This window comes from Symphalangus syndactylus, chromosome 6 (assembly GCF_028878055.3).
Source record: "Symphalangus syndactylus isolate Jambi chromosome 6, NHGRI_mSymSyn1-v2.1_pri, whole genome shotgun sequence".
Classification (NCBI taxonomy): domain Eukaryota; kingdom Metazoa; phylum Chordata; class Mammalia; order Primates; family Hylobatidae; genus Symphalangus; species Symphalangus syndactylus.
The window spans coordinates 128,014,093-128,034,955 of record NC_072428.2 but is presented as its reverse complement, the minus strand read 5'-3'; the positions used below and the strand labels follow the sequence as shown (position 1 = coordinate 128,034,955).

Sequence of the window (20,863 nt, the reverse complement as noted above, 5' to 3'; positions counted from 1 at the left end):
ACCATTGCACTCCAGCCTGGGCAACTATAGCAAGACTCCATCTCGAAAAAAAAAGAAATTATTTTAGTTCCCTCATGCAGCAGAGGGAGGCAAGAGGAAGGACAGACAGGTAGAAGTAAATGGAGAAAACATAATTCAGTCAACTAAGAAGAAAAAAACCTTTTTCTCAAAAAACAAGATCCTAGAGAGAAAGAAAACATAAAGGCCTTTTAAATGTATATATACATTATACATATTCTATTATGAATTTTATATTATAGATAATATATAAATATGAATTACATATTATATAGGTAATATATAAATATGAAAATGCACACAGAGACACATTTACATCTTGAATATTAGCTTTTAATTTAGCTGACTTTTAACCTTTGAGCTCTTAAAAAATCCTTTTAAATCTCAATACCATTTTTTAGCTGGGACAAACTACTAATATTTCAAAAGTAACAGAAATGTCAAGCCAGAGAGGACCTGATTTAGGAACCAACCCAGGCTGCCATGGTGAAAAAAAGGGTAGAATCTTAGCTACTGATTACAATGTGAAGTCATTGCTCTATCAGTTTGGCTTGGCTAGCAAAAGGTGACCTAGTTATGCAAATACAGTCCCTCAAGTAGTAAGAATCTTTTTTTTTTTTTTTTGCTGGCCGTTCCCCCCGCCGCCCCACCCGGCTATGGGAATTTAGCCAATTCAGAGGCTTTGTTCCCCATAATTTGGAACTTTTTTTCGGACTTGATCAAGTTGGGTAGAGTTGGTCAAACCCAATGGAAAAAGATCAAAACAACAACAAAAACAGAAACAAACAAAAAACAGTTAGCAAAACAAGCAATTGCATAATTTATACAATAACTGAATGCTTGAATGGTAAGGAAAAATTAAGATAGCTGGTTGTTAATGTTAACTTTGGTCATTAAGGAGAATTTCCAAGACAAAACCCAAATTCAGCTACTTAACTAGGAATGGGGCCCAGGCTGAAGACTGCTCTCTACCATCTTAGAAGCAGGAAAAATCTCAAACATTCATTCCCTGTTGGAAGTGAGCTGAAACTCCAGGAATGAGTTGCCTGCTCTCCATCGTCATGGAAGCAAAAAAGCTGGCCTTCTTGTTGGAAGTGAGTAACACTCCAGAAAAAGGAGTTGTACTGCGAAATAAACCTTAGATCGCAACCAAATTTGGGGAGATCAAGGATCCTCTGGAAGGGAGTAGCTCCCAGACCTCAGCAAAATGTCCTATTGGTTTGAGCAATAAAGATATTCATTCAAGCTGGTACCAAGCACCAATAGGAGATTTGTCAAAGGTAAGGGACACCTCCACTCAGAGCCCCTTACCTGGGTTGCCAATTTATAAACCAAAAAGTATTCAAGAGAGGTCTCAATTGATTAGAAGTTTATTTTGCCAAAGTGAAGGATATGTGCCTGGGAGAGAGGCCTGTTTCTTTCTCCAAAGATCATTTTTGAGGGCTTCAGTACTTAAAGGGGAAAAGCAGGCTGGAGGAGAAAGAGGGAGGATATGGTCACAGTACTGAATCCACATGTTGTAAGAGAAAAAAAGTACGTAGGGGAGTAGTCAATTATGTATTCATCCTGTGCTCACTATACCATAAGGCGACCACAGAATGGCTAATTGTGGAGATATTTAACTTATCTGTAGCTTGCTGCTTAGTAGCAAAATGGAAAGTAGCTTCTTGCATGACTCAGTTTTCAGGTTAATTTTTTTTTCTTTTGGAAGAGTGAGCTGGGGTCCCAACTTTCTACTTTCCTTTCACAGATCATATATTTAAAAGTGAACAGTAAAAATATGAAGCTGTTTGGGGCTCAGAAACCAATACCTCCAAGTATGGCATTTTGACTGGCTGAACTGAAAAAGCCTCAAGGTCTCTTTGACCTTCCGCTATCCTCCACTACCTCTCCCAAAGAAGCTGAAGTTGCTTTATCTGCCCAGGATCCGGACCCAGCAAGGAGGACAGTTGTTCTTTCTTCCGCTCCCTATTATCTCATTATCAATTGCAGAAAAGAATACCCAGACGTGACCATACCTGAGAAGACGGTATAATGACTCTCTCCAAGCATCATCTAAATTCCAAAGAAAATGATTTGCAAGTTGATCTGTGCTCTCCAATCTAATCATTCTCCTTATCAATTATTTATTGCCCCTCAATGGAATTCCTCTTCTACCTGCTGCCATAATCTATATTACCAGGGTACAAGCCCCTATTCTTTGTATAACTTCAAGATAATATATAAGTTTCTATAACTCAAAAAGTTTCTGTTACTCACTGGGAAGTTGGGTCTTCATTCTGAAGGCTCCTGTGTAACACATTGAATTAATTTGTATGTCTTTTCTCCTCTTAATCAGTCTGCTTCATGCCAGTGATTTTTCAATGAACCTTTAGTGGGTGAATGGCCATAGCCTCCACAATACGGCAGTGTGAGCAGGATGGTCAAAGCTATGCTTCTGTCCTGGAAGCTGCATTGAAGAGAACCCAGGAACCTGGGTAAAGGGTTCCTTTACCCGGAACCCGGAAGCAAAGGGGTAATAATTTCTTAGTGGCCAGGGGGCCTCTCTCCCTCTGTGCACTCCAGCTGATGAGATGGTACAAATCACTGGTTGTCTCCTCTACACGGTTTTGATCAATGGGAAAAAAGAATTTGTGTGACGAGTCTTGGGTTGTAGTGACTCTGGTGTACACTTGGTACTTGTGTTATGAATATTCATACTGTTTGACCCACTTCCCTCTCAAAAATAGTTTTTTTTGTTGCTTTTTTCCTTTGTCTTTTTCTTTCTGTGTTGTTCTGTCATAAAGAGGGGTACCATAGGGGAGAACATGAACCTAGAACCCCTTTAAACCCACTGTTCAAGGCCCTGCAGACTGATCAGTTTTCACAGTTCTATGTTGGCATCTGTAAAGACAAACTTTGCTGTAGGTCCCAGAAATAAAAATCAGATGAGAGTCCCCTCTCATCTTGTTTTATGGCCTTGAGAGCTTGACCTTGTGACTAGATGGGGGTACCCTCTCTTGGTCTCTGCCATCTGGACTGCATGAATTTTTTAAAAAATTTTAACTTTTATTTCTGACACAAGATCTCATTCTGTCATCCAGGCTGGAGTGCATTGGTATGATCATGACTCCCTACAGCTTTGATCTCATCAGCTCCAGTGATCCTTCCACCTCAGCTCCCCAAGTAGTTTGGACTATGGGCACGTGCCACAATGCCTGGCTAATTTTTTTGATTTTGTGTAGAGATGGTATCTCATTATGTTGCCCAGGCTGGTCTCAAACTCCTGGGCTCAATGTTGGAGGTGGGGCCTGATGGGAGGTGACTGGATCCTGCCTCAGCCTCCCAAAGTGCTGGGATTATAGGCATTACACTGTGTCCAGGAAGAGGGCATGAATTTTTGGGTTCATATCAGGGGACCAGTCTGAAAGGACAGGGAGTCCAAGATGTAATATTTTAAGCAGCACACTCTTCATCTCAAGTGTGTCAAGCTCTTAGGGGAGTTTTGTCTTAAAAGGTCCCGTCTCTATGGGGCTTCTGTTGTGTAAACCAAAAAGTATCTGAGACAGGTCTCAATCAATTTAGAAGTTTATTTTGCCAAGGTTAAGGACATCCTTGGAAGAAATAAACATGGAATCACAGAAACAGTCTGTGGTCTGTGCCTTTCTCTAGCTGTGATTTTGAGGGCTTCAGTTTTTAAAGGGGAAAAGTGGGCTGGAGGGGAAAGAGGGAGGGTACGGTAATCCACATGTTGCAAGAGAAAAGCAGCAGGTAGGGGAATTTATGTTTTCAATTTATGTATACAATTATGTATTTATCTCATGATCAGTAAATCAGCACTTTACATAAGATAAGGTGAACATAGAGTAGCTGCCTGTGGAGATGATTAACCTTTTATCTGCAGCTATCTGCTTAGGAACAAAAGGCAAGGCAACATCTTACATGACTCAGCTTTCAGGATAGTTTTTTTTCTTTTGGCATAATGAATTAGGGCCCCAAGTATTTATTCTCCTTTCACATTGTCTTTTGTTATTTTAAGTCTATTTCTGAGAGTAAGTTTTTTTTTTTTTTGAGACAGAGTCTCGCTCTGTCACCCAGGCTGGAGTGCAGTGGCGCGATCTCGGCTCACTGCAAGCTCCGCCTCCCAGGTTCACGCCATTCTGCCTCAGCCTCTCCGAGTAGCTGGGACTACAGGCGCCCACCACCACGCCCGGCTAATTTTTTGTATTTTTAGTAGAGACGGGGTTTCACCATGGTCTCGATCTCCTGACCTCGTGATCCGCCTGCCTCGGCCTCCCAAAGTGCTGGGATTACAAGCGTGAGCCACCGTGCCCGGCCTCTGAGAGTGAGTTTTTAATGATCATGGGGATTGCCTCCTCGATGCCCTCCCCAGGAATACCTCTTGCTTATGCAGAAAAAAACCTGGAAAATTACTACCTGGGCTTTCAAGAGGCTTTTGCATTGAGTTACTATTGGAACTAAGTACACCACTGAAAATAAAAAAGATTTTATACATTTCTTATTCTAAATAATTAATGGGAAAATCAAAAATTTTAAAAGGACATAGACTAGTATCATGGCTAGCCTTAGAAATTCTCTTGATAGGCCGGGCGCGGTGGCTCACGCTTGTAATCCCAGCACTTTGGGAGGCCGAGGCGGGCGGATCACGAGGTCAGGAGATCGAGACCACGGTGAAACCCCATCTCTACTGAAAAAAAATACAAAAAATTAGCCGGGCGTGGTGGCGGGCGCCTGTAGTCCCAGCTACTCGGAGAGGCTGAGGCAGGAGAATGGCGTGAACCTGGGAGGCGGGGCTTGCAGTGAGCCGAGATCACGCCACTGCACTCCAGCCTGGGTGACAGAGCGAGACTCCATCTCAAAAAAAAAAAAAAAAAGAATTCTCTTGATAAAATTAAAAGAAAAAGTTTTGACCTGAAAGTTAAAATCTTTTGCAAGTTCAAAACTGCCTGCTCTAGATTCCTTCCGGGAAGATCAGTGGAGACCACCTGATATGGTTTGGATGTTTGTCCCCTCCAAGTCTCACCTTGAATGTGATTCTCAGTGTTGGAGGTGGGACCTGCGCGGGTGGTGATTGGATTATAGGAGCAGATCCCTCATGAAGAGTTTAGCACCATTCTCTTGGTGATAAGTGAGTTCTTAGTTCATGCAAGATCTGGTTGTTTAAAAGAGTCTAGGATCTCTCTTCTTTCTCTCTCTCTCTCACTCACTCTTGGCATGTGACATGCTGGCTCCCTATCACCTTCTATCATCATTGTAAGTTTCTTGAGGCCTCACCAGAAATAGATGCCAGCAGCATGCTTCCTTTAAAGCCCGCAGAGCCATGAGCCAATCAAACCTCTTTTCTTCATAAATGACCCAGCCTCAGGTATTTCTTTACAGCAATGCAAATACAGGTTAACACACCACCCCATGCCGTAGTACAGTAGCTAAGGTTCTCCCATTTGACTAATGCTGCATGGGTTCAATACCCAGCCAGGGAATTAGTCTTTTCTGGTTTGATATTTGTGTGACTTTTGCCATTTATTGACCCTTTTTCCTTCCATGGACAGTTTCCGATTTCTTGTCCTGCGTTTTCCTTTCTCTGAGCTATCTCTAGGATGATTCTGGATCGTGTAAAAATTGTTTGCCACCTCTTTGGAGAAAACTCGTGTACCCATGATTAAGTCGTAATTTTGAATTGAGACCCTTAGAAAGATACCTTTGGTAAAGAAACTCAAAAGCCAAAAATATCAGCTGTTGTCCTGGCTAAAAATCAGCTTAATAAAAAGCTGATATTCAGGTGTTCTCTCTCTCTGTCTCATTCTCTCTATATAAATATAGACACACACGTATATATATATATACACGTGTGTGTGTGTGTGTGTGTGTGTGTGTATGTATTTAAAAGGCCTTATAGTTTTCTTCCCTTTTTTTGATTCTATTTTTGGGAATTTTTTTTTTTCAGATGACTGAAACCTTTTTAAAGAACTCATGTGTTTGGTTTCTATGTTCACTTCCTTTTCTTAAAAATTGTTCTTCAAGTTAGTTTTATTTCACCCTATTCTTCATATACTGTAAATTCTAATAGCCCGAGAACCCTTAAGAAAAACAGGAAAAGGTGCCACAGACTCCTTTTTGGGAGCAACTGCTTTTTTTCCTCATGGAATCCCAAGTTGTAAATGGACATAGTCCTTTCAGATCTAAAACTGTTCTTTCTGTATAGTGTTATGTGGTCTTTTTGGCTTTTTGGGGTACCAGAAATTACTTTGCATTGTGCAAAAATAACCTTGGTGTGTGTGATAGTTAAGTAAGAGATACACTCTTAGAGATGGCTAGTGGTAGTTACTTATAGTGAGTGGTTATTACTCCAAGGTGCTACTTATTTTGTGGCACATTTGGAGGGGAAAAGGTGCTTTTGGGTATTTAAAAGCTATGTAAATACCCCCACTCCCCAGTAAGGGATAAGACTCCTATGGGGGATGTGCTGATCACACAGTGGGCTGATTAGTGTTGAGTTGTCCACCAATCTTGGGAGAATGTTGCTGCAGCGGAGTATATTGTAAAAGCTTTGCACTGTCACATTCCATTGTATTCCCCTCTTTTTGGGGACCCAAGATTCAATGTAAAATGGGATCCTTGATTTTGGGGCATCTGTGTTCTGCCTTCCAGCTTTGCCTACTTGTTGCATATTTAAATATTAAAGGTGCATGCTTTCCTGGCCCTTTCCTTACCGAAAACCAGTTATCTACATAGGGAATAAGTTAAGTTAAAAAGCCAAAATAGAGGCAGAGCCCAGTGGCTCACATCTGTAATCCCAGCACTTTGGGAGGTCAAGGTGGGAGAGTCACATGAAGCCAGGTGTTTGAGACCACCCTGGGCAACATAGTGAGACCCCACCTCTACCAAAAAAATTTAAAAATTAGCTGGGCATGGTGGCATGCCCTGTAGTCTTATAACCAAAATGGAGGCTCAGCTGCTCACTGCCAACAGAGTCCATTTAATAAGAGTGAGATCTGGTATAAAGAAAGTGATATTTTATTCCAAAGCTAGCTTAGGGGAAGAAGTTATAACGCTTCCTGCCTAAGGGTACCACTTTTCTTTTGGATCAGAAAGGAAGCACTTTTAAAGGGGGCTTAGCATTAATGGCACAAGGGGTGGGGGGAAGTGAGCAGGTGAGGGGTTGGCATGTTAGCTTAGTGCCATATCTACCAGGTGATCAAGCTGGTGACTGCTGGTGTCTCCATGGGCAGGCATACTTTGGGTTGTAAATGGACTGTTATCTCTGGAGGCAACCTCCTGGTGGGTGAGATTTCCTTTCTGGAGCTCCTAAGCATATAGTTAGGTGAATTTGCTCTGTAGGGAATGTCTGGTGAAGGGGAGGTAAAAGGCTATTAAAATTTAGAAATCTGCATTTCTAAAGGACTAAGTAAAAAGTGGGGAAAGGAGGAAAAAGAAAAGAAGAGAGAGAGAGAAAAAAATAAACTATTGCTTAGGAAAATGGGAGTATTTGGTTACAATTCCCCACTACCAAGTTCCCTTCCATCTCTGTGAAATTGGGGTACTGTATTTATTCTGGCTACTTCCTGCTGAAAGACGGTGTAGTTACTGGGTGTTGGTATGGAATTGATCTGTTTGGATTTGGAAATATTCACGAATACCTGGACTTTACAGATGATATTTGTTGGACCATTATGGTGCAAGGTCTGGAAAGTCTCTGGGGAAAGCCCGTCTTGCATTCCCATATATATGGAGAGTGCAGCAGCAGTAAACTCCACAACAGAGGGATATGCCTATCCTTGAAATCAGGGCCAATATTACAGCCAGCTTTTGCTACCAGGATGGTACTGACCTGAGTCAGGACAATAATCATTGGTCTAGTGACAATGTGGAGTCAGACAAAGCTTTGATTTGTTGGTATGTATCTTGCAGGGCTATCTGAGACATTTCCCAAATTTACTGGGATGTATACACAGCAGTTAGTCTTAATTATCATACAGGTTGCCCACTGCCCATCATAACTGGATATAATGACAGGTTGGCTAAATATGTATTTAACAGGTTACAGGAAGGGCTATGAATACTCATGAACATTGTCACAAGTACTATCTAGTTCTTGAGAATGGATCAGTTTAGTTAAATATCTGCGTCCCATCCAGGAAGTGGCATTGCGGATGGGCTAGGCCTCTACATGTGATGAAGGCAAACAGATTATTAATAAGAGGCATTTCTGTGGAGACAGTAGAAAAACAAAGGTTAACACTGAGCACAATTTATTCAGATGTTAGACTCAAAGCATCTTCAGTTACAGAGGAGGAAGGCTGTGGTAGTCTGACACGTCTTTCTCATCTATATTACAAGGAATGATGTAGTAGTAATTTCACTGATTCCAAGTCAGAAAAATTTGCAAGCAATAATTTGGGGCTTGAAGCTGGGATGGAATTCAGGGTTCAGTCCTAATAGCTGAAAATAAAAACTCACAAACAGTGAACACAACTAAACTCTAACAACAGGTGTACTATGGTTTTTTTCTAAAACATATTTTTTCTCTCTAGTTATTTTTACTAAAGACAAGTCATTGTAGAACCAATTTATTTGCATAATAAATTTCAGTCTTATGTGTGGCCTGAACATTTGCATAAAGTATAGCAAAGAATAATTACTTGCCACATAGACTCTTTCTAAAATTGACTTTGCTGGTAGTGTTTGATTCCTTTATTCCATAAGGAATCTCAGATTAGATTTTTAAAGCCTTGAGCCCAGTCATGGATTTATCTGTACGTGCAAATACCTGTACGAGTTGGGGGAATTCCTCTCCTTAAGGCCCCAAGATAATCTGGGGCTCCTGGACCTGTCAGGTGACATTCTTTACTTACCACAGGTGAGGAACTCTATACAAGGACCGTGTAGACAAGGTATGAGGCCAGTTTTCCCAAGGGGCTTTTATTGGCTCTGTAAGTCAAATGTGATTCCTTAAAGCAGTCTGTTTATACCTGAAAGTATGCCACTCTAGTCAAACCTTGGTAAAATAACCAGGGTCTCCAATGGTGTCTCGTTACAAAAGAAAAAAGATTCTTACTGAACTTGTACAAACAACTATACTGCCATAAATTAAGTACACTTACAAATAGTTTTCAAATTCTGAGGAAACAAGGTGGACAGAAAGAAATACCCTCTAAATTTTGCTCTCAAGAGTGTACTTTACCCAGTTGCTAAAAGCTGCAAACAGTACAAAAGATGAAAGGTTTTCTGAACTCTGTAAAACAAAAGAATTAGCAATGTTTCAAACAAAAAGTCCTAAAAAGACTATTTTGGTCTTCCATTAGTTCAGTCTATGTAATTAACTCCTGTCCTGCTTGACATTTATGAACACATTAACTCTCTATGGGAGTCTTGGAAGTTTTTTTTTTTTTTTTTGAAACGGAGTCTTGCTCTGTCACCCAGGCTGGAGTGCAGTGGCGCTATCTCGGCTCACTGCTAGCTCCGCCTCCCGGGTTCACGCCATTCTCCTGCCTCAGCCTCTCCGAGTAGCTGGGACTACAGGCGCCCGCCACCACGCCCGGCTAATTTTTTGTATTTTTAGTAGAGACGGGGTTTCACCGTGGTCTCAATCTCCTGACCTCGTGATCCGCCCGCCTCGGCCTCCCAAAGTGCTGGGATTACAAGCGTGAGCCACCGCGCCCGGCCCTGGAAGTTTTTCCCTCTATTCTAATGTCACAATTTTCAAAGTTATCAGAAACCTAGATTCCAGGGCAACTTTCAGAGTCCTATAGCTGATTATAAAGCTGCCTATGAAAAGAATCAGAGTGAAATAACAATTGGCAACTGCATACAGAGGGGTTTGAGGCTCCCTTTCCTCTGGGGATTGCCAACTCTCTCCCCCAGCCTAACAAATAACTCCGCTCACCGCCACTCAGGCCTGCAAAGTGAACGCCAGGCCACCGGGGCATGAAGAGTACTAGGGCAAGGGGGCTGCTCATGGCAGGATCAGGGGAGGGGCTGCCCAGGCTGAGTGAGGGGCTAAAGTCTCAGAATAGCTATGGTTAAAGTCTGATCACCTTATGGAACAAAACAATTTAACATAATTATAATTGTTACTGATAATATATAGACATATCAGAATTATAGGACATAACAGAATTATGGGAATCCTATACAATTTTGGAACACATGCTAATAATATATTTATATGAATATAACCCAAAGAAAGTTTAAACACCATTTTATATTTGGCAATATCTTTCGTATGGTTTTAGTATGCCAAATAAGCCAAATATGTCTCTTTTGGACTTTAGGGCACCTAATATCTAAAAGGGTTAGCCAGATCAAAGAAAAAGCTTAATTTAGAATTTGACTTTGGAAAGTTTGTCAGATATCAAAGGTTTAAACACTTGCTATTACAAAATAGAATCCCAGGTCACTATAAGTCATTTATTTAGCCAAAATGATATCCCTCCTTCTCAGGATGAAGATATATTCCTATCTTATGAAAACATTCAAGTAACACCCTGGACATTTTCATGTTACTCTCTTTTTTAGTACCTGGTGATTGGCTTTGGTTAGATTTTCTATTTTAACCAATGCTTCTTCCTGTTCTTTCATTTTTAGCTTCTCTTTCAGTTTCTCTGCTTTGAACAGTTAGGTACAGTCATTAAATAGCTTTTGTGTCATCTGCATGAAGAGCTTCAGTGTGTTGGATATCAAGCCATGTATTGTCCTGTTCCAATGGGTCTTTGAATTGCAGTACAAGTATGGAAACATGATCAGCAGAATCTTTGCTGTGCTATTACTGATCAAGCTCATAATGTATTCATTATTCCAGTAACAGAGTGCCTGCTCTGCCACCTGGAAGTGTGAGCCGGAGACACATTTGGCTAGCTGCCAGAAGAGAGGCTCCGTGATCTTCCAAATTCCAATGGTTCAATTATATCTAAAATTTCTTCTAATTTGTTTAAGAAAATTACTTCTTTTGGACTGTAAAACTCTGGCCCATATTTGAGAAGTGCCATCACCATTGATACAGTGAGGGTGCTATCCTTTTCTAAAAACTGTACTACACAATATGCCAGCTGGGGATGGTAGACACTCAGAGATTTCACTTTGTGCAAAGGTATAGCACCTTGAATAAGAAAATCTTCTTTTAGTGGTAAAACAAATCCATTAATCATATTTCCCAACATATCTAGTAACTCGGCTATGCCATCATGATGCTCTGTTTCATAAATAAACCTATAAAATATATTATTTATCTGTTTTCTGATATAAGCTCTCAAGCCTAAGAATTTCCCATAGATTCTGCAAAGGCTGATTTTAGGAAAAGCTCTCTCCCAGGCCAGGTATCTGGCTTACACCTGTAATCTCAGCACTTTGGGAGAGTGAGGTGGGTGGATCACTTGAGGCCAAGTGTTCAAGACCAGCCTGAGCAACATGGCGAAACCCCGTCTCTATAAAAAAATACAAAAATTAGCCAGGTGTGGTGGCACGTGCCTGTAGTCCCAGTTACTCAGGAGGCTGAGGTGGGAGAATTGCTTTAACCTGGGAAGCGGAGGTTGCAGTCAGTGAACCATAATTGTGCCACTGCACTCCAGCCTGGGTGAGAGAGCAAAACTCTGTCTCAAAACAAACAAACAAAAAACTAAACAACAACAAAAAACTCTTCCCTGAGGATCTTCACTGTCAAAGCACTCTAAAAGCTGCAATACAAACTTCTGATCAATATATTTCTTTGCTGTATTAGGTTGGAAATCTGGAGACTCTAAAAATCTATTTTTTTTTTTTTTTTTTTGAGATGGAGTCTTGCTCTGTCGCCCAGGCTGGATTGCAGTGGCGTGATCTCGGCTCACTGCAAGCTCCGCCTCCCAGGTTCACGCCATTCTCCTGCCTCAGCCTCCTGAGTAGCTGGGACTACAGGTGCCCACCACCATGCCCGGCTAATTTTTTGTATTTTTAGTAGAGACAGGGTTTCACCGTGTTAGCCAGGATGGTCTCAACCTCCTGATCTTGTGATCCATCCACATTGGCCTCCCAAAGTGCTGGGATTACAGGTGTGAGCCACTGTGCCCGACCTCTAAAAATCTGAAGAAAAATTCATAAACAAGCTGTAAATGGGGCCAGGTTGCTTCTAACATTGGTTTGTTTTTCTCTGGGCCAAATTCAGCTCCTGGACGATAGAAGGTGGTAATGTTTGAAACATGTCAACTTCAAACATATGGACTACTTCTGGGTAAACAGGCTCTGTGATCCTATTCCAATGATGGGTGATAAATTCTTCCATTTCACTTAAAGTAGCTCATTGTTCTTCCTTCCACTTTAGGTCATTTTGTGGATCAGAAGCAAAGTCAAAGAGGACACAACACTGATGTAACTTCCAAATAAAAAGTGTCTCTTGATCAGCAGGAAGAACATCATTTGAAGATGGTAGTGTTTGAAGTTCTTTGTTATTGCCTGTGCTAAACCTTGACGAATTTTGCTGTTTTTGTCTTTCTTCATTATGGGCTGAGAGATTGGTACATTTATTTTAGCAGATACTGTAGATAGGACTGCAACAAGGCTATTTTTTCTGAAAGAAATTTGCTCTGATCTTACTGTGTCTTGTCCTTCTTTTAAACTTTTTCCACTTTTCCCTGCTTTTGGTGATTCTTTTTCTTTTTATTCACGTGCCACCCCCCAAAACCCTGCCCTGTCCCCACCCCCACCGCCACCCCTACCACGCCACCCCACCATTGCCTGCTCCTCGCAGCAGCAGCGCCCCCACCTTGTCATCATGTCTCCCTGGCCACAACCACCACTGCCATCAGGGGACTGAGTCATTCACTGTTCTCCTTCCCCTTTTCTAGGCTCCCAAAGGCTGCGGTAGCTGTGGTGGAAGCTCAGAAATTTTTAAAAAGCAAAAATGTTACTTGTTGATAGAGGGTAAACTCAACTTTCCACACGAGACCCAATAAAGACAGCATGAGGCCAACCCAAATCTGACTTTTCTCTTTCTCCCTTCTCTCTCTTTTTTTTTGGTTGTTTATTTAAAAGGCAAAACAAACAAACGAAAAAACCAAAAAAAAACTTTCATTATCTTTTAGTAATTACATGAAAATCTTGTTCAAAAGAGAAAGCCAAATTGCATCTTTGCATTAGTGTACTATTCTTAATAAAAGGCCAGGGGTGGTGGCTCACACCTGTAATCTCAGCACTTTGGGAGGCTGAGGTGTGGATTGCTTGAACCCAGGAGTTCAAGACCAGCCTGGGCAACATGATGAAATACAAAAAAATACAAAAAAAGTAGCCAACCATGGTAGTGCATGCCTGTGGTCCCAGCTACTTGGGAGGCTGAGGTGGGAGGATCACCTAAGCCCGGGTGGTTGAAGTTGCAGTGAGCTGTGATTTCACCACTTCACTTAGCCTAGGCAACAGAGGAAGACCCTGTCTCAAAGAAAAAAAAAAGGAGGCCCAGTGTGGTGGCTCATGTCTGTAATCCCAGCACTTTGGGAGATTGAGGTGGGTGGATTTCTTGAGCTCAGGAGTTTGAGACCAGTCTGGGCAAACATGGTGAAGTCCTATCTCCACCAAAAAATACGAAAATTAGGTGGGTGTGGTGATTTGTGCCTTTAGTTCCAGCTACTCAGGAGGCTGAGGTGCGAGGATTGCTTGAGCTCAGGAGGTGGAGATTGCAGTGATCCAAGATTGTACCACTGCACTGCAGCCTGGGTGACAGAGGGAGACACTGTCAAAAAAAAAAAAAAAAGCTTCATTAAACCTTATAAAAAAATCTATCCAATTTTAATTAGCTGACCATAAGGTAAAATTCCCATAAACCTTTTATAATCCTTTACAATATTTTGTTAAAGAACAAATCAATGCTCCAGGAATACCCTGTTATCCAGACCCATGGGCCCAGATTCTGGCCCTGAATTAGGTGTGGCTTTATTTTAATATTGAATTTACAGAAGAATTGAAAAATATCCTTCAAATTTTAGCCAACTTGCTCATACCCACAGAACTTCCTTTATAAGATCAATCTTTCACAATTTACAGCTTATTTAAACCTTCAGTTTTTCCCCGTTACTCTTTTAGGTTAGGACAATCCTTAAAAACTTCTGAATTAGACAAAATTACATTGGCCAGGTACAGTGGCTCACACCTGTAATCCCAGCAATTTGGGAGGCCAAGGTGGGAGGATTGCTTGAGGCTAGGAGTTCCAGACAAGCCTGGGCAACATAGGGAGACCTCATCTCTACAAAAAATTTTAAAAAATTAGCCAGATGTGGTGGCACACGTCTGTAGTCCTAGTTGCACATGGAGCTGAGGTTGGAGGATGGCTTGAGCCAGGGAGATCGAGACTGCAGTGAGCCGTGATCATGCCACTGCACTCCAGCCTGGGTAACAAAGTGAGATCCTGTCTCAAGAAAAATAAAACCAATAAAACCCCTAACCGTTCCCTTTAACAAAGGCCATACTTCCATGCCTTCTTATAACCTCTTACCAAAAGTACGCTCTACTTTCCTTATACACCTTGTGTGTTAAACTCTTTCTCTAGTAGTTTCAAGTACATGTCATAGTGTTAACTCTTTGCAACTTTTATTTTTGGCAAAAGACCTGGTAAGTAAGTAAGTAAGTAACTGTGTAAGGGATTGTAGAGCTCAGGAGTAAGACAGAGCTGCAGACAGTGTCTGACTCTTCCCAGCCTAAATCCTTTCTAAAATCTGTTACCTGTAAAGCGGACAAGTCAAATGATTATCAAAAATGTCGGCCGGGCGTGGTGGCTCACGCCTGTAATCCCAGCACTTTGGGAGGCTGAGGCAGGCAGATCACCTGAGGTCAGAGTTCGAGGCCAGCCTGACCAAGATGGAGAAACCCTGTCTTCACTAAAACTACAAAATTAGCCAGGCGTGGTGGCACATGCCTGTAATCCCAGCTACTTGGGAGGCTGAGGCAGGAGATTCACTCGAAGCCGGGAGGTGGAGGCTGTGGTGAGCCAAGATCATGCCCATTGCACTCCATCCTGGGCAACAAGAGTGAAACTCTGTCACAAAAGAAAAAAAAAATGTCATAGAAGCAGTTTATGACATTAAAGCATCTAACAGACAGTATCTGATCTGCCTAATTTAGACCAAATGTATAAATTTTGAAGACATCTTTCATTTTACCAATAATCTTGAAAACTATATTTATTTACCAAAGACTACTAAAGTCACGTGAACTAAAAGGCATTAAAGTGCCTATTCTACTGACAAAATATTTGATTAAAGCACTTGTTTTTCTTTAAGTCAAATAATTAGAGCTCTTTTATATTAACTTCATATACACAATACATATAAATACACAGACAGACAGAAGATGATCTGGTAGTTTGAAGACTTTTCATTTGCCAGATTTTAAGTTTCTTCATTGGATTACTGGCTTCAGGGTGGAGCCCTTTGAGGAACAGGGCCGAGAAAGCATGGAGTTTCTAGGGCCTAACATTTAATCGTGTGAAAAACAGGCATCACTGGAAAGCAGAACAGATTTCCAAAAACCAAGGATTCCATTTTTACACCGAATCCTGAGTCCCCCAAAATTGAAGGAAATCATACAGGAAAAGACAGTACAATGGTTTCACTGGTGCATTTCACTTCGAGGACATTCTCCAGAGGCTGACGGGCAAACGAAAGCCAATCAGCCCATTTTATAATCTGCCCATCCCCCATTCCATGCCTTTTAGCTGCCAATAGAGCATGTTTTTCTTCTCATTTAAATGCAAGAAGAAAGAAGTACCAGCCTGTAATAATGCCCACTCACTGTAAGCAACTGCCATTAGCCATCCCTAAAAATATATTTGTTACCTAGCTATTACACACCAAGGCTAAAAGTTCTACTGTAATGCAGAGTAATTTCTGATGCCCCTAAAAGTCAAAAAGTTCAGGTAACATAATGCAAAACAGAACAGAGCCTTAAGATTTTGATAGGGATCTTTCTACTAACAATTCTTGGAGTTCCATGAGGAAAACAGAGGTTTCCCCTGAAACGGTGTCTGTAGTGCCTTCTCTGTTTCTCCCAAGGAGTCCCAGGGTATCAGAAATTACCTTAGGCCCTCTCATGTGAGCATTGAGGGTAGCATGAAGGCAGACAGAGTTCAGTTGACTGAATATATGAATATATCATATATAAATTATTATATCATATAAAAATATAAAAATTATATATGTTATATTATATGATTGTATATTATATATACTTATATAATATGTATATAATATATATCAGCATTTAGTTAGGCTGACTTTTAATGATAGAGCTTTTTTTTCTAAAAAAAAAAAAACAAACGAAAATCTTTTAAAATCTCTTATTACCAGATTCCAGGTGGGAAAAACAGCTGACACCTCTGGCCTTTAGGTTTTTGTTTGTTTGTTTGTTTTTTGTTTTCCAAAGATATTCTCCCAAGTGAAACCAATAAGCTTTAATTAAGGTTACAACTTAACCATGGATGTATGAGGTATCTCCAAAAAGATGGCAAGCAGTTTTCACAAGATCTAGAATTCCCAGTAGGGTAGCTCAGAGAAAAGATAATTCAAGACAGGAAACCAGAAGCTGTCCTTGGAGGGGGAAAAGAATCAACAAATGGTAAGTCCCATGACTATCAACTAGAAAGGACTTACTTCAAAGGCAAGAGTTGAACCTAGACTGCCAATGTGAAAGAGCAAAGCCTTAGCTGCTGAGTTAGCACAAGGTGATTGCTATTGCTTTTTCCAGGAGTCTAGAGCAGTTACTGTTGAGCTTGCAAAGGATTTTAACTATTCAAGAGAATTAAGGCTAGACATGACCTTATCATGTGTCCTTTTTAGAGCTAAGGAGTCAAAGCCCTATAACTTAACAGCAGAAGTACTTTAAAGGTAATACAGAAAGTTACATGGATGTAATAACCTTTTCAAATCCATAATTTGAATTAGCTTTTAGATAACTTTTGAATTAGATGAAAGTATTCTTTTTCTCAATAAGAACACATCTTCTTTGGCACATTTTATATAAACCTGGGAAGCAATAAATCCTGAACTGCCTATCAGATATTAGAATTTCATAGATGCAATATTAGCATTTTATAGTTCACAATTCTGGAACATATTTCCCATATAATAAAACTTTCTTAAGTGGAAATGATCCAAATATTCAACAAGCATCCAAAAAGGGGTAGGCGTGGTGGCTCACGCCTGTCATCCCAGCACTTTGGGAGGCCAAGGCAGACAGATTGCTTGAGCTCAGGAGTTTGAGACCAGACTGGGCAACATGGCAAGACCTTGTCTCTTCCAAAAATACAAAAAAAAGCGGGGTATGGTGGTATGCGCCTGTAGTCTCAGTTACTCGGGAGGCTGAGGCAGAAGAATCACTTGAGCTTGGGAAACAGATGTTGCAGTGAACAGAGATCACACCACTGCACCCCAGCCTGGGTGACAGAGCAAGGCCCTGTCTCAAAAAAAAAAAAGATTTAAGATTTTAAATTATACAAAAAGTTTATTTTTTCTAAGCATTTGTCTCATTTATAGGTACTCCATTTTCTCATTTTTAACCATTTATTTAGATTACTTCTGAAAACTAGGTTATGACACAAAGGTGGTCATTATTTAAAGTTATTTCTCTATTAACCACTTTTAAAGCTTGTGAACATCAGGTGTTTATTTAAGAACCTTATAGTCAAACACATGGACGTTTTGTTGACAACTTAGAACAGGGGTCCCCAACCCTTAGGCCATGGACCAGTCCATAGCCTGTTAGGAGCCAGACTGCACACCAGGAGGTAAGCAGCAGGCAAGCGAGTGAAACTTCATCTGTATTTATAGCCACTCTCCATTGCTTGCATTACTGCCTGAGCTCCGCCTCCTGTCAGATCAGCAGTGGCATTAGATTCTCATAGGAGTATGTACCCTATTGTGAACTGTGCATGCGAGGGATCTAGGGTGTGTGCTTCTTATAAGACTCTAATGCCTAATGATCTGTCACTATCTTCCATCATCCCCAGATGGGACAGTCTAGTTACAGGAAAACAAGCTCAGGGCTCCCACTGAATCTATATTGTGGTGTGTTATAGAATTATTTCATTATATATACAATGTAATAATAATAGAAATAAAGTGCACAATGTATGCAATGTGCTTGAATCATCCCCAAACCATTACCCTCTTCCCAGGGTCCATGGAAAAATTGTCTTCCACGAAACCGGTCCCCGGTGCCAAAAATGTTGGGGACTGCTGACTTAGAAGATTTAGCTGTTTCTATTAAACAACAATTAAATGTCCTATTTATCAAAAATTACACAAAGATCATTCTTTTTGGGGCTAGGTTTATAGTTTTTTAACTTTTCTGCCAAATTTTGATGCCTTATAATATCTGGCAGAGATAAATATGAAACCACTTCATCAATAAATCTGAACAAAAATGTATATTGACAATTCGTAAGGTATTTCTAATATTATTTTACCAATAATTTTAAAGCCAGCTTATTTATTCAAGATTTTTCTTAAGTCTCATGAGTACTCCTTAACTTTAAGTCAACTTGGTACCTTGTAGCAGCAACATATAACAAAATACATGTGTGTACACATAAACACACATATACACACTCATATAAACAAAGATCCTATAGCTTTTATTTTTGAACTCTAGCCGAGAGATATCAATGTAAACTCATCAGTTTATTAAAAAACAGTTGAATCCAAATGGTGGTTTTTATCTTAACACCAGTAAAGTAACAGCAGATTTAAAGCAGGCAGGCAGAAAAGAAAATAGAGGAAGATATAGTCTGGCCAGCCTCTGCATAGGAACCAGGTTTTACAAGCAGGGCATGAGAAACAGGAAAAGGAAATAAAAAGAAGAAACAGTAAGGCTGGGCACGGTGGCTCACGCTTGTAATCCCAGCACTTTGGGAGGCCGAGGCGGGCGGATCACGAGGTCAGGAGATCGAGACCACGGTGAAACCCGGTCTCTACTAAAAATAAAAAAAATTAGCCGGGCGTGGTGGCAGGCGCCTGTAGTCCCAGCTACTCGGAGAGGCTGAGGCAGGAGAATGGCGTGAACCCGGGAGGCGGAGCTTGCAGTGAGCCGAGATCGCGCCACTGCACTCCAGCCTGGGTGACAGAGCGAGACTCTGACTAAAGTGATAGAAAGGGAGCTCGCAAGCTTCCAGCTACTACACGGCACAGGGTTGATACTCCCATCACCCTTGTTTATCTCCCATTCAGGAGAGCCTCAGCATCCCAGGTCCACATGATATGGGATGGGACCCTCCCACCTTCACAAGTCACTGGTCAAGATGAGCTGTTTCCAGTCATAGGGAGCTAGGGGAGCCTGCAGTTGAGGGGACTAAGGCTGTAGGTGGCTCTCTGAAGATAGTTAGAAGAGTGAGATTGGAGGTAGAGAGTGAAGAAAGAAATCAGGGCCCATTCACAAAGTACATGCAAACAAACAGCATACTTCCAAATGAGTCTCCAATCAAGGAGGCTGAATCTGCAATCAAGGAGATCCTGAATGCCCCTCCCCAGGTCCAAATGGTTCCATAGGCCCAGCAAAGCTCCCATGGTGCTGCACTTACAAAGAGAAACACCTAAAATACTCAAATGATGTCACGAGCAGCCAAGTCTTAGGTAGAACAAGGCCCCAGTGACACCCCAAAAGAAGCAGAGGGTGATTAGGTGCACTTCCAGCTAACTCAGCCACTTCCAAAGTTTGCTGGGTTTTACAGAGGTCACTTTCTTTGTACCAGCGGAGAGTTGAAGGCAGCAGATGTGCTGTGAGGCGAAAGGGAGGCTCCCCCAAAACAAAAGCAGTTTTGGCAGCTGCTGAGAAGTTCCCTAATGTTCCTGTCATGAGAAGTTCCCTAATGTTCCTGTCATGAGATGTTCCCGAATGTTCCTGTCATGAGATCTGCTAGCGATGAGCAGCTGGTGCTCACAGGTGACCCCAAACCTTGCCCGGTAGCAAAACCCAGCTGTCAGGCACAGACTCACCCAGAGCATGCAGCACTTCCCCTATATGGGCCACCAAAATTGTAACTGAAATGCAGGTTCAGCTATTTGCTGCTTGCAGAGTCCAATTAACAAGAGTGAGTTCTGGTATAAAGAAAGTTGTTTTTTTGTTTTTTTTTTTTTAATTATTCCAAAGCTAGCTGAAGGGAACAAGTACAGGCTTCCTGCCTAAGGGTATCACTTTGCTTTTGGAGCAGAAAGTGAGCACTTTTAAAGGGGGCTTAACATGAACGGCACATGGGGTCGGGAGAAGTAAGCCAGTGCGGCATCTACATGTTAGCTTGGTATCTTATCTACTAGGTGGTCAAGGTGGTGACTGCCTGTGTCTTTGTGGGCGTGTGTACTTTGGGTTGTAAATTGACTGTTATCTCTCAAGGCAACCTCCTGGTGGGTGAGATTTCCTTTCTGGAGCTCCTAAGCAGATAGTTAAATGAACTTACCCTGTAGGGAATGTCTGGTGAAGGGGAGGTTAAAGGCTATATTTGCATTTCTAAAGGACTAACTAGAAAGTGGGAAAAGGAGGAGAGAAGAAAGAAGATAGAAAAAATAAATTATCTCTTAGAAAAATGGGGATAGTTGGTTACAGTTCCAGCTACTTGGGAAGCTGAAGCAGGAGGATTGCTTGAGCCTGGGAGGTCAAGGCTGCAGTGAACCATGATCACACCACTGCATTCCAGCCTGGGTGACACAGTGAGACCCTGTCTCAAAAATGAAAAGTGATACGGTTTTGCTCTGTGTCCCCACCCAAATCTCATCTCGAATTGTAATTTCCATGTGCTGAGGAAGGGACCGGTAGTCCCCATGTGTCGAGAAAGGGAGATGATTGGATGATGGGGGCAGTTTCCTACATGCTGTTCTCGTGATAGTGAGTGAGTTTTCATGAGATC

The 20,863-nt window shown here is 41.4% G+C and overlaps 1 protein-coding gene and 1 pseudogene across 1 annotated transcript in view; both read right to left on the bottom strand.

Moving 5' to 3' along the window:
- AKR1D1 (aldo-keto reductase family 1 member D1) overlaps positions 1-20,863 on the bottom strand; it is a 117,735-nt gene that overhangs the window by 84,492 nt on the left and 12,380 nt on the right. The gene's annotated exons all lie outside the window — the stretch shown is intronic.
- LOC129485429 (serine/threonine-protein phosphatase 2A 56 kDa regulatory subunit gamma isoform-like) lies at positions 10,513-12,296 on the bottom strand (annotated as a pseudogene).